The sequence below is a fragment of the Lethenteron reissneri genome, chromosome 15 (assembly GCF_015708825.2).
Source record: "Lethenteron reissneri isolate LAM-NWPU_2019-01 chromosome 15, ASM1570882v1, whole genome shotgun sequence".
Classification (NCBI taxonomy): domain Eukaryota; kingdom Metazoa; phylum Chordata; class Hyperoartia; order Petromyzontiformes; family Petromyzontidae; genus Lethenteron; species Lethenteron reissneri.
The window spans coordinates 8,921,538-8,932,725 of NC_083793.1; the positions used below are offsets into that span (position 1 = coordinate 8,921,538).

Consider the following 11,188-nt stretch of genomic DNA (forward strand, 5'->3'; position numbering starts at 1 on the left):
GAGTAGGAAATTGCAGGGCTGAACCTTAACAGTTCAGATATTGCAGTTTTTCTATGGAGTTACATCGAAAAACATGACCATTTAAAAAAATCACTGTCCCTTGTCTGTGATTTGAAGCAAGCTCAAGCAAAGCTGAAAACACAGCATTGTCCGATTATTGTCACCATCGCCACTGCGTGCGTAACAATCACAACAATTCCGCAGGGAACCTGTGCTGTATCATCCCACAGCGAGCAGAACGAGGCAACCTGCAGCAACTGCTGGGAGAACACAGCTGCCATTGATGGTGCGTTCATTTATCCCTGGTTATTTCCATCATCCTAACCATGCGCCTGCAATTTAATTCGTTAACATCTAAATACACTCACCTATCAACGTGTTAATTGATCATGCGCATCCACCTATTAGTCCATTCTTTGCGCGTTATCCATTCGTTTATTTGAGCATATTGACTTGAAAAATTACAACTGCGTTACACACCACGTACATTTAGTATAAAAAGATTAAGATCCCCCATATAGCCTTAACAGGCTGTAGGGGCAAGTGCTGTTAGCGAGCACCTATGAAGGCCGGAACGGTACACGACGGGGTGGGTGTCCAACTCCACGCCCGACCGCCTTTGTCTCCCAGTGGCGATTATTACTCACCGCACCAGGTACTCATTTCAGGCTGAGTCGACCTAGGGGAGGCCCAGGACCGGTTCAGATAATCGTCACTGGTGTTGGCCGTGAGCGGGAATCGAACCCGGCTCGCAGGTTCATAGCGCAGCGCGCTAACCGCTACACCACCGCTCCCCATTATTTAGTATCGCACATATACACACGTACAGCAACGGAATCGCGGTGCATACACTCCGACATCAGTGAGCTCTGCCTTAACGCACCGCTGCACCGACCCCGCATTGACCAGCGCGGTGAAGTATGCCCAAACCAACCCGCACGATGCACTGTACGGACAGCATCATTCGGAACGTGATCAGCCAGCAGTGGATTGACGCTCAGCTATCTGTACAGTGCATCAATGCACACGATGAACTGCACTTTGAATGAGCGTTGTCATTCGATCATGCGCATCTTTTGATCTCAATAATAGCATACCGTACCTTCACAAAGCTGCACAATGAAGCACACAAAAACAACAATTCAAATATCTGCACACGCCATTCGGTATCCACACGCAGTCTTGCATTTGTATCCTATATTACCATGCACAGATTAGTGAAAATCACTCCGTGAACGTTATCTGATTATTCATTCACCACCACCACCACCATCCTTTCGTTCACACACACAGACACAGACAATCGCCCGCTCGCTCGTTCACCCACCACCCGGTTTCGTTCAAAACACGCATTGCTCATTTTCATCCGCACGTTCCGTCGACGCAAAACTCTTCGCTCATTCGCGATCTCATTCGTGATCTCATTCGCCAGCCATTGGCGTTTCGCCGCACGCATTCATTCGCGCGTTCGTTCGTTCGTTCGAGCGAGCGAACGACGGCTTCTCCGCCACATCGCCACGGCACCGCGCAAGACCCAATCCGTTCGCTTCACGCTCAACGCACACAACGTCGGCGCGCACGAACAATCACGGCCACCGGCGCAACGCTCGCGTTCACCGTGCGTCTGCGCGCGTGAGAGCGAGCTCGGAGAGAGAGAGATGATAGAGGTTAGAGACGAGTGTGTGCACGAGCACATGGATGTAGAAGAATCCGGGTTACCTTGATGCTGGGGGGGGAGGGCCAGGGAATGATTCGCAGCGAGGACGTGGAGCGGATTTGACGCGCGCGAGCCTCAGTGCCGAGTCTGCATCCTCGAGTCCCGTGCACGCGTCTCGCGCTCTCGGCGGTGACGTCAGCGCTCACCGCGGTGGGGGGGGGGGGGCTGGTGGTGGGGGCGCATCGCGTGCACGAACACACACGCGCACCACTCACACACGCACTCCACACACACAACACATGCACACACACCACACACATACACACCACACACACCACTCACACACACACCACTCACACATCACATGCACACACACACCACATGCACACACCACACACATGCACACACACACCACATGCACACCACTCCCACACACTACATGCACACACACCACACACACACCACTCACACACATACACACACACACACCACATGCACACACACCACACACCACACACACACACCACTCACACACACACCACACACACGCACCACTCACACACGCACCACTCCCACACACCACATGCACACACACCACACACACACCACCCACACACACACACCACACACACGCACCACTCACACACACACACCACATGCACACACACCACTCACACACACCACTCAACACCACACACACCACTCACACATAAACACACACCACATGCACACACACCACTCACACACACCACACGCACCACTCACACACACCACTCACACACACCACTCACACACACCACACACACACCACTCACACACACACACCACTCACACACACCACAACACTCACCACTCACACACCACACATACCACATGCACATACACACCACTCACAAAAAACACCACTCACACACACGCCACATGCACATACGCACACCACTCACACACACACCACACACACACCACACACACACGCACACCACTCACACACCACACACACACCACTCACACGCAAACACACCACATACACATCACACACACACCACTCATACACACGCATATACACTACATGCACATACACGCCACTCACACACCCACCACTCACACACACCACTCACACACACACCACTCACACACACACCACTCACACACACCACTCACACACCACACACACCACTCACACACTACACACACACACACCACTCACACACACACCACTCACACACACACCACTCACACACACCACACACCACTCACACACACACCACTCACACACACACCACTCACACACACACCACTCACGCACACACCACATGCACATACACACACACGCACACCACTCACACACACACCACTCACACACCACTCACACACACACCACTCACACACCACACACACACCACTCACACGCACACACACCACATGCACATACACATCACTCACACACACACCACTCACACACACGCACATACACTACATGCACATACACGCCACTCACACACCCACCACTCACACACCACTCACACACACACCACTCACACACACACCACTCACACACACACACCACTCACACACCACACACACACCACTCACACACCACACACACACACACCACTCACACACACACCACTCACACATACACCACTCACTACACACTACTCACACACCATATGCACGTACACACTACTCACACACCACACACACACACACCACTCACACACACACCACTCACACACACACGCACACACACCACATGCACATACACACCACTCACACACACCACACACACACACCACTCACACACACACCGCACACACACCGCACACACACCACACACATGCACCACTCACACGCAGCACTCACACACCACACACACACCACTCACACATACCCACTCACACACACACCACACACACCCCACTCATACACACCACTCACACACACCACTTACACACACACCATTCACACGCACCACTCACATACGCGCGTGTGCGTGTAAGCTCGAAGTGGGGAGCGGTGGTGTAGCGGTTAGCGCTACGCTGCACTACAAACCGGGCAACCCGGGTTCGATTCCCGCTCACGGCCAACACCGGTGACTATCATCTGAACCGGTTTCTTGGCCTCCCCTAGGTCGACTCAGCCTCAAATGAGTACTTGCTATGGTGCGAAAAACATCGCCACTAGGGTGACAAAGACGTCTGGGCGTGGTGCTGGCCACCCACCCCCTCGTGTGCCGTTTTGGCCTTTATTAGTGCTCACTAACAGCACTTGCCCCTACAGTCTGTTAAGGCTATACGGGGAATCTTTGTCTTTTGTAAGCTCGAACTGATCGTCTGATACAAGCGCGGACATTCAACCATACGCCCATACATACGTACAAACAGAGCAACACAATCGTCAATAACGTCTGCCTTAAAATAAAATATAACCACACATGTGCCATTAAGAAGGGTCATTGCCGGAAACGTCGCCTATTACGTGTTTTTTTTACATGTGCAGGCAGTGTTATTGACGAATGCGTTGGCTTCATTTGTGTCCATTGTTCCTGTATACCACTGCCAATGCAGCATCACCAAATCATCCATTCACTCACACGCGTGTGTGATATTCACTCACACGCACGTGTGATATTCACTCACACACGTGTGACATTCACTCACACGCGTGTGATATTCACTCACACGCGTGTGATATTCACTCACACGCGTGTGATATTCACTCACACACGTGTGACATTCACTCGCACGCGTGTGATATTCACTCACACGCGTGTGATATTCACTTACACACGTGTGACATTCACTCACACGCGTGTGATATTCACTCACACGCGTGTGATATTCACTTACACACGTGTGACATTCACTTACACACGTGTGATATTCACTTACACACGTGTGACATTCACTCACACGCGTGTGACATTCACTCACACGCGTGTGACATTCACTCACACACGTGTGATATTCACTCACACGCGTGTGATGTTCACTTACACACGTGTGCGAGTGAATATACCAGCGTTCACTGTCACAGTGGGCAGTGCTAAGCAGAGTGGTTAGGGCACCGTCCGACGAACCCGGAGACACAAATTCGAGCGGTGCTCACGGCCAACAACAGTGACGCATATCTAAAATGGCCATGGGCCTCCTCTAGGTCGACTCAGCCCTAATTGAGTACGTGGCACGGCATGTAAACATGAGCATTGTGGGGAGACAAAGGCGGCCACCAACACTCTCGTGCACTGCGCGGCCTTAGCAGCATAGCAGTCTGTTAATGTCCACACGGGGGATCGTTGTCACTGACACAGTCACGCCCATACAGGAATTCACTCAATCACACTGGCATTCACACACACACACGCGTAACATTGCTCACACAAATGCGCGTGTGAGAAATGAGATTTCTGTCATTTGAAGCGGAGACCTGAGATTGCCAACTCCGTCACCCCGCAAGTTGGACTCTTCACCGTGACTCAATCTCATCCAGACAGGTCTCTAAATGTTAAATATTTGACAATTCTCCAAAGCTCCGTTAAGGAAACATTAACCTTGTGTGTGCGTGCAAATTCAAAAAGTTATTGTTCCACACGAATTATTAAACGTTGGTTTTACGGGTGCCAATGAGTGCAAGCCTTTCAAGGGGCATCTAAACGCTCGAAAATAAAAACTTGATTTAGTGTTTGCATTCGTGTCCACGTGGTCGAACATTACAATTGCTCACAGCTGTAGTAACATTGCGATGACTGCTCTCTGTCTTTGAAGTGACACGGATGATACGCACGTGTGTGAATGCACCGTAACGCAATGCTGTACATCACAAGGACAAAGAGCTCCCTCCCATCGGGGCAAGTGCTGGCGATATGTTTACGCACCGGGTACATATTTAAGGATCAGTTGACGTAAGGGGGTGTGGGGGGAGGCAAAACAGACGTGGGTACCACTCCCGACTACCGCAAACCGTGGCTGGGAATTGAACTCGGGACACCTATTTCATCATAGCCCGTTGCATTAACCGCTTGTGCCACTGCTACCGACACAGCGGACACACGCACGGATACAATTGTCGCTTCCATTCGTTGGAAAATCAATGATTGAAAAGGCTCCAACAAGCCCCGACCCTTTTAAGGCCACACAGTGTCATTGACGAACGTGTGGAGTATTTTGTTGTTGTTGTTGCAATTTGTGCTTGTGCGTCACTTCCAACGCAGCAGCAGCAGCAGCGGCGGCGGCACCGTCACATAGTGTTTAATGATTCAGTATAACCACCACCACCGCCATCAGTGCACGATTGATCCACTGATGAATGAATGCCTCCCCGAGGTGACTCGATTTCTCGTAGGGCCTGAGATGCGACGATCCGCCCTGCACTTGCACGCGATGCGATCCCATCGCTCCGTCTCCGCAGCAGACAATACGCGTTTTCCCTCTTTCCTTGGTTGCCCAGTCAGAGGTCATTCTCGCCCATCGGCCATGCACGTACGTGATACTTCTTTCGCACCGTGTGCGTAGCCAACCGTAGTAATCGGAGGCGCGGCCACCATCCCTTCTCGTGACGCGTGCTGCGCGAGCACACGTGAAGCTCCTGGTCTTTAGAGTCAAAATTATGAGCGCAATAATGAACAGGATGAACTCGTAGAAACAGAAAATCTGTGACGGCGCATGTGTTAGCGTACTCACTGGGCTCGTAGCGCAGCACGCTAACCGCTGCGCCACCGCTCCCCATGAGATAATGCATAGACCTCTGTAAACCCGCAATCACGCTCCGTGAAATGTAAAATGTTATAAACAAATTAAAATGAGGCCGCATCGAAAATCGTATTACAAATCGATAAACTATTTCTCCGGTTTCCTGCAAAACATCAATTAAATTGCACACATTGAAATTTTCTGTGCGTATATGCCGTATCTACAGCGAGATATTGACACATCGCCATGTAGGTTTTCCAAGTTTTCAACTGGAATGCAGTGTGCAAGTGGTTTTATTAAGTATCGCAATTGATTCAATACAACGATTCCCTTTTGTTTCATGTCAGAGACACATTACCAAAAAAAGACATTGCTGCCCACGTTTTCATCGAAGGCAAACAGCGTTATTGTATTGTCGGCAAGACACGACTAAGACACGAGTAAGACACGTGTAAGACACGAGTTCCCTGCTAATGCCAAAATCTGCCGGTAGCAGCGTCACGAATTGTGATTTATTTCTCTTCTCAACCTTGTGCAAAATTATTTTTGTTAATTAAATACTGGACGCAACAAAACGATTTTCAAGACGTATATATGGCTATTAGCCTGTACGGGAATTAATTCTAGATTTTAAGTTTTCGTGACTGCGAGGATTCATCCTCTTTGGTTTTTTCGATAAAGTCACGTAGGTAAAAAAATGTAATGAAGCAAAATTACTGTGACGGTTCCACCTGAAGACGAAAGCTTGTGTTGCCTCCGTGATTTAATTACGTTGTTTTTTCATTTAGTTGTTTTTTCATTAAATTTTTCACCTACGTGACTTTACCGAAAAAAACAAGGAGTATGTACGGGAATTGCCTAATGCATAGGGTTGTTGTTGTTTTTGTTGTTGTGGCCGTGCTGCCATGAGGCTCTCCGATGGGCTGATTGTGTTGTCCCACGTGTCGTTCGGCACAATGTCCGATCAGTCGCTCCGCGTTCTGCAAACTTCGTCGGCATTGGGTTCCTGAAAGAAAAAACCATCTCGCAAGCCACGCTGGACAATGTGCCGAGCAACGCATCGCGAGACGCACCAGAGGGCCGTGGCAGGCGTGTTGTTGACAAGACTCATCGATGGGTATTTGCGCATACACAGAGGAGGCTTTCTACAGTTTGAGTGTTGCCGCTCGTATGCATGGGGTGCTCTGGTTTCCTTCCATAAGCTGTAAACCCTCACTGCAGGACACTCAGGATAAAAAATATATGTATTGAAACGCAATGAGGATTTTATGGATAATCAATTATAACAACCGTCTAAAAATAGAAAGCATCAACAGTGAAAATGTGTGCCAGCGTGTACACACTGTAATTGGATTATCTCCAATAGTAACACGTATCTTGTAGCTTTAGGCTTCCTGAAAAACAGCAGTGTTCAAATTTGTCAGAGTATTACCTTCCAAAGTATACATAGATCGTTTCACTCGAATGCTTTTATTTTTATGTGGTTTGACCGTAGCGGGTCTCACTGCGAAATTGACTCAGCTGAAATGCAGGTCCTAAAACGTAATACTTTGCGAGATGCATAACCATTTCCAAAAATGATATGACTCCCAACACGGCTTTGTCATCAGCTGGGAAACACTTTAATTATGCAGGCAATTTATGAGCAGCCAATAACCCAACGTGCCCCACATACAATGCAAACAGATCTGAATGGCACAGCTTCGAGTCCGTTTAGCCCAGGGGTCGGCAACCAAAATAACAAGAAGAGCCATTTCTTTCCAATTCGGTACAAAATTCAGTATTTCAAGAGCCGCAATGCATCTGAGTACATACTGTACATATCGTCAAGAAACAGCCCGTAAAGAGCCGCATGCGGCTCCGGAGCCGTAGGTTGCCGACCCCTGGTTTAGCCACAGCGGAGGCATTCGAAACAGTTTAGACAAGTGAATGCTTTAGTGTCAGGTGCAGGACACGTTATTTTAAAAAATGACATGGTCAGGGCATGACAATGCAGCAATGGATTGTTTAATACTGGTAGGAACCTCCTAGTTACACCAGCCCACAGGGGATTATTGTGTCCGTCGTGCAGGGAGGGGCTGGGTGGGTAGGGAGGGGCTGGGTAGGGAGGGGCTGGGTGGGGAGGGTGGGGTGGGGTGGGGCTGGATTGGGAAGGGTGGGGAGGGTTTGGGTGGGGAGGGTGGGGAGGGGCTGGGTGGGGACGGTGGGGCTGGGTGGGGCTGGGTGGGGGGTGGGAACGGTGGGGCTGTGTGGGGAGGGGCTGGTCACCGGGTGGTGCCCTTATAAAACTCAGCGTTTAACCTACTCAGGCCGGCTTGTGCCCGCCCTCACAGTCGGGCATATTTGCGGAATACACCACGCCGCCGTTGACCCTGGCCATTGACCGAGCAACCCAACGTTCCTACCAGCTCCCTCCGCAGGAATGTGTTCCATCTGTGCAGAGCTTTGAGCGTCATACCATTGCATGCGTGGGTTTTCTGTGTGCACTTCAACTTCTTCCCACACGAAGCCAAACACTCACGAAAGAAATTGGCCAAACGGACCCTCCTGACAAACATTTGGAGACTCGTGGGAGGCTTGTGTAGGTTAAGGGACAATCATTGTTGATGTTAAGGCCATTACAAATCGAGACTCACAATCGAGTGACAGCCAAACGGGGAAAACACGCCCGAGAAGATGTGCACCTAGGAGACGGAGTGATGAAATCAGCTCACGTGCCGATGCACGATGGATTACTGCATAGAGATGGTGACAACGAGCGGGGGCATTCATCCAGCAGCGGCGCAGTCGTCATCGCCAATGATGATGACGATGGTGACGATGATGGTGACGATGATGATGACGATGGTGACGATGATGGTGATGATGATGGTGATGATGAGATGCTACGAACGCTGTTGAGAACGTGTTCTCAGTGTACACCCTCTGACTTTACAACACCTGCTTTGATTGCACGAATTTGTATCTGGCCTACCAACAGACTCTTAAACTGCGGGGGTAAATAGCGTACAGTGCGCGCAGACTTAATGAGATCCCGGGAGCTTTGCAGTGCAGATTTCGGCAAGGCGGTGAAGCTGATGGGCTGTGAAGCTGAGTGGTGGTGCAGCTCTCAGCAAGGCTGTGAAGCTGAGTGGTGGTGCAGCTCTCAGCAAGGCTGTGAGGCTTAGTGGTGGTGCAGCTCTCAGCAAGGCGGTGCAGCTGAGTGGTGGTGCACCTCTCAGCAAGGCAGTGCAGCTGAGTGGTGGTGCATCTCTCAGCAAGGCTGTGCAGCTGAGTGGTGGTGCATCTCTCAGCAAGGCAGTGCAGCTGAGTGGTGGTGCATCTCTCAGCAAGGCAGTGCAGCTGAGTGGTGGTGCATCTCTCAGCAAGGCGGTGCAGCTGAGTGGTGCATCTCTTAGCAAGGCTGTGAAGCTGAGTGGTGGTGCAGCTCTCAGCAAGGCGGTGCAGCTGAGTGGTGGTGCATCTCTCAGCAAGGCCGTGAAGCTGAGTGGTGGTGCAGCTCTCAGCAAGGTGGTGCAGCTGAGTGGTGGTGCATCTCTCAGCAAGGCTGTGCAGCTGAGTGGTGGTGCAGCTGAGTGGCAGTGCAGTTGAGTGGTGGTGCATCTCTCAGCAAGGCAGTGCAGCTGAGTGGTGGTGCATCTCTCAGCAAGGCGGTGCAGCTGAGTGGTGGTGCAGCTCTCAGCAAGGCTGTGAAGCTGAGTGGTGGTGCAGCTCTCAGCAAGGCTGTGAAGCTGAGTGATGGTGCAGCTCTCAGCCAGGCTGTGAAGCTGAGTGGTGGTGCAGCTCTCAGCAAGGCAGTGCAGCTGAGTGGTGGTGCATCTCTCAGCAAGGCGGTGAAGCTTAGTGGTAGTGCAGCTGAGTGACAGTGCAGCTGAGTGACAGTGCAGCTGAGTGGCAGTGCAGCTCTCAGCAAGGCTGTGAAGCTGAGTGGTGGTGCATCTCTCAGCAAGGCGGTGCAGCTGAGTGGTGGTGCAGCTCCCAGCAAGGCTGTGAAGCTGAGTGGTGGTGCATCTCTCAGCAAGGCTGTGCAGCTGAGTGGTGGTGCAGCTCTCAGCAAGGCAGTGCAGCTGAGTGGTGGTGCATCTCTTAGCCAGGCTGTGAAGCTGAGTGGTGGTGCAGCTGAGTGGCAGTGCAGCTGAGTGGTGGTGCAGCTCTCAGCAAGGCTGTGAAGCTTAGTGGCAGTGCAGCTGAGTGGCGTTGGAAGCCGAGGACTCACGTGGCCGTACGGACACCGCCATCAGGCGCGGTGCCTCGATTTCTTTTTTTAGAAAAATCTCATCGCGAGGCTTCCCCACCTCTCGCCTCCGTCTCCTCGTGAAATATTCACGACACCCATTCCCCTGCGCTCGGCAGAGGCAGACCGAGCGAGAGCTCGGGACCCCAAGTAGCTCAAAGAGGCTGTTCAGAGGGACCCTGCTCCATGGAAATGAGATGGGAGTGCATTAAACATCAGCTCAAATGTAAATCTCATTCCACTGCGTAAGCTGATTAACATGAAAGCCAATTAATATTTCCATTTTGTCAGCATATCTCTTCTATTATCTCGATCACTTAATCTCTATTTTCGTCACATATCTCATATCTACATTTAGAGCTCTAGTCTTTGTTTCTTCTGTCCTCTCACCGGGATTCTAAGAATCTAAAGGTTGGCCCTCCACAAAAATATATCTGCTAAGGGCTCCCAAGGGGCGAGCGAAGATTGAAGTGGTTTCCAACTTTAATTAATACAGAGGTGATGCTCGTCTCCCGTTTAGAGCCTTGAGCCAATGGTGATGTGTCCACATTACCATGGCAGGGATGAGTCTTCCGTAGTACAACCCCACAAAGTCGTATGAATTTGTAT

At 50.8% G+C, this 11,188-nt stretch overlaps 1 protein-coding gene across 1 annotated transcript in view; it reads right to left on the reverse strand.

The window, feature by feature from the left end:
* Positions 1-1,846, reverse strand: part of LOC133342525 (neuronal cell adhesion molecule-like) — a 118,760-nt gene extending 116,914 nt beyond the window's left edge. Inside the window, 1 exon segment of the mRNA XM_061551681.1 lies at positions 1,720-1,846. The gene's annotated coding sequence lies outside the window, so the exon portion shown is untranslated.
* Positions 1,847-11,188: the final 9,342 nt, after the last annotated feature.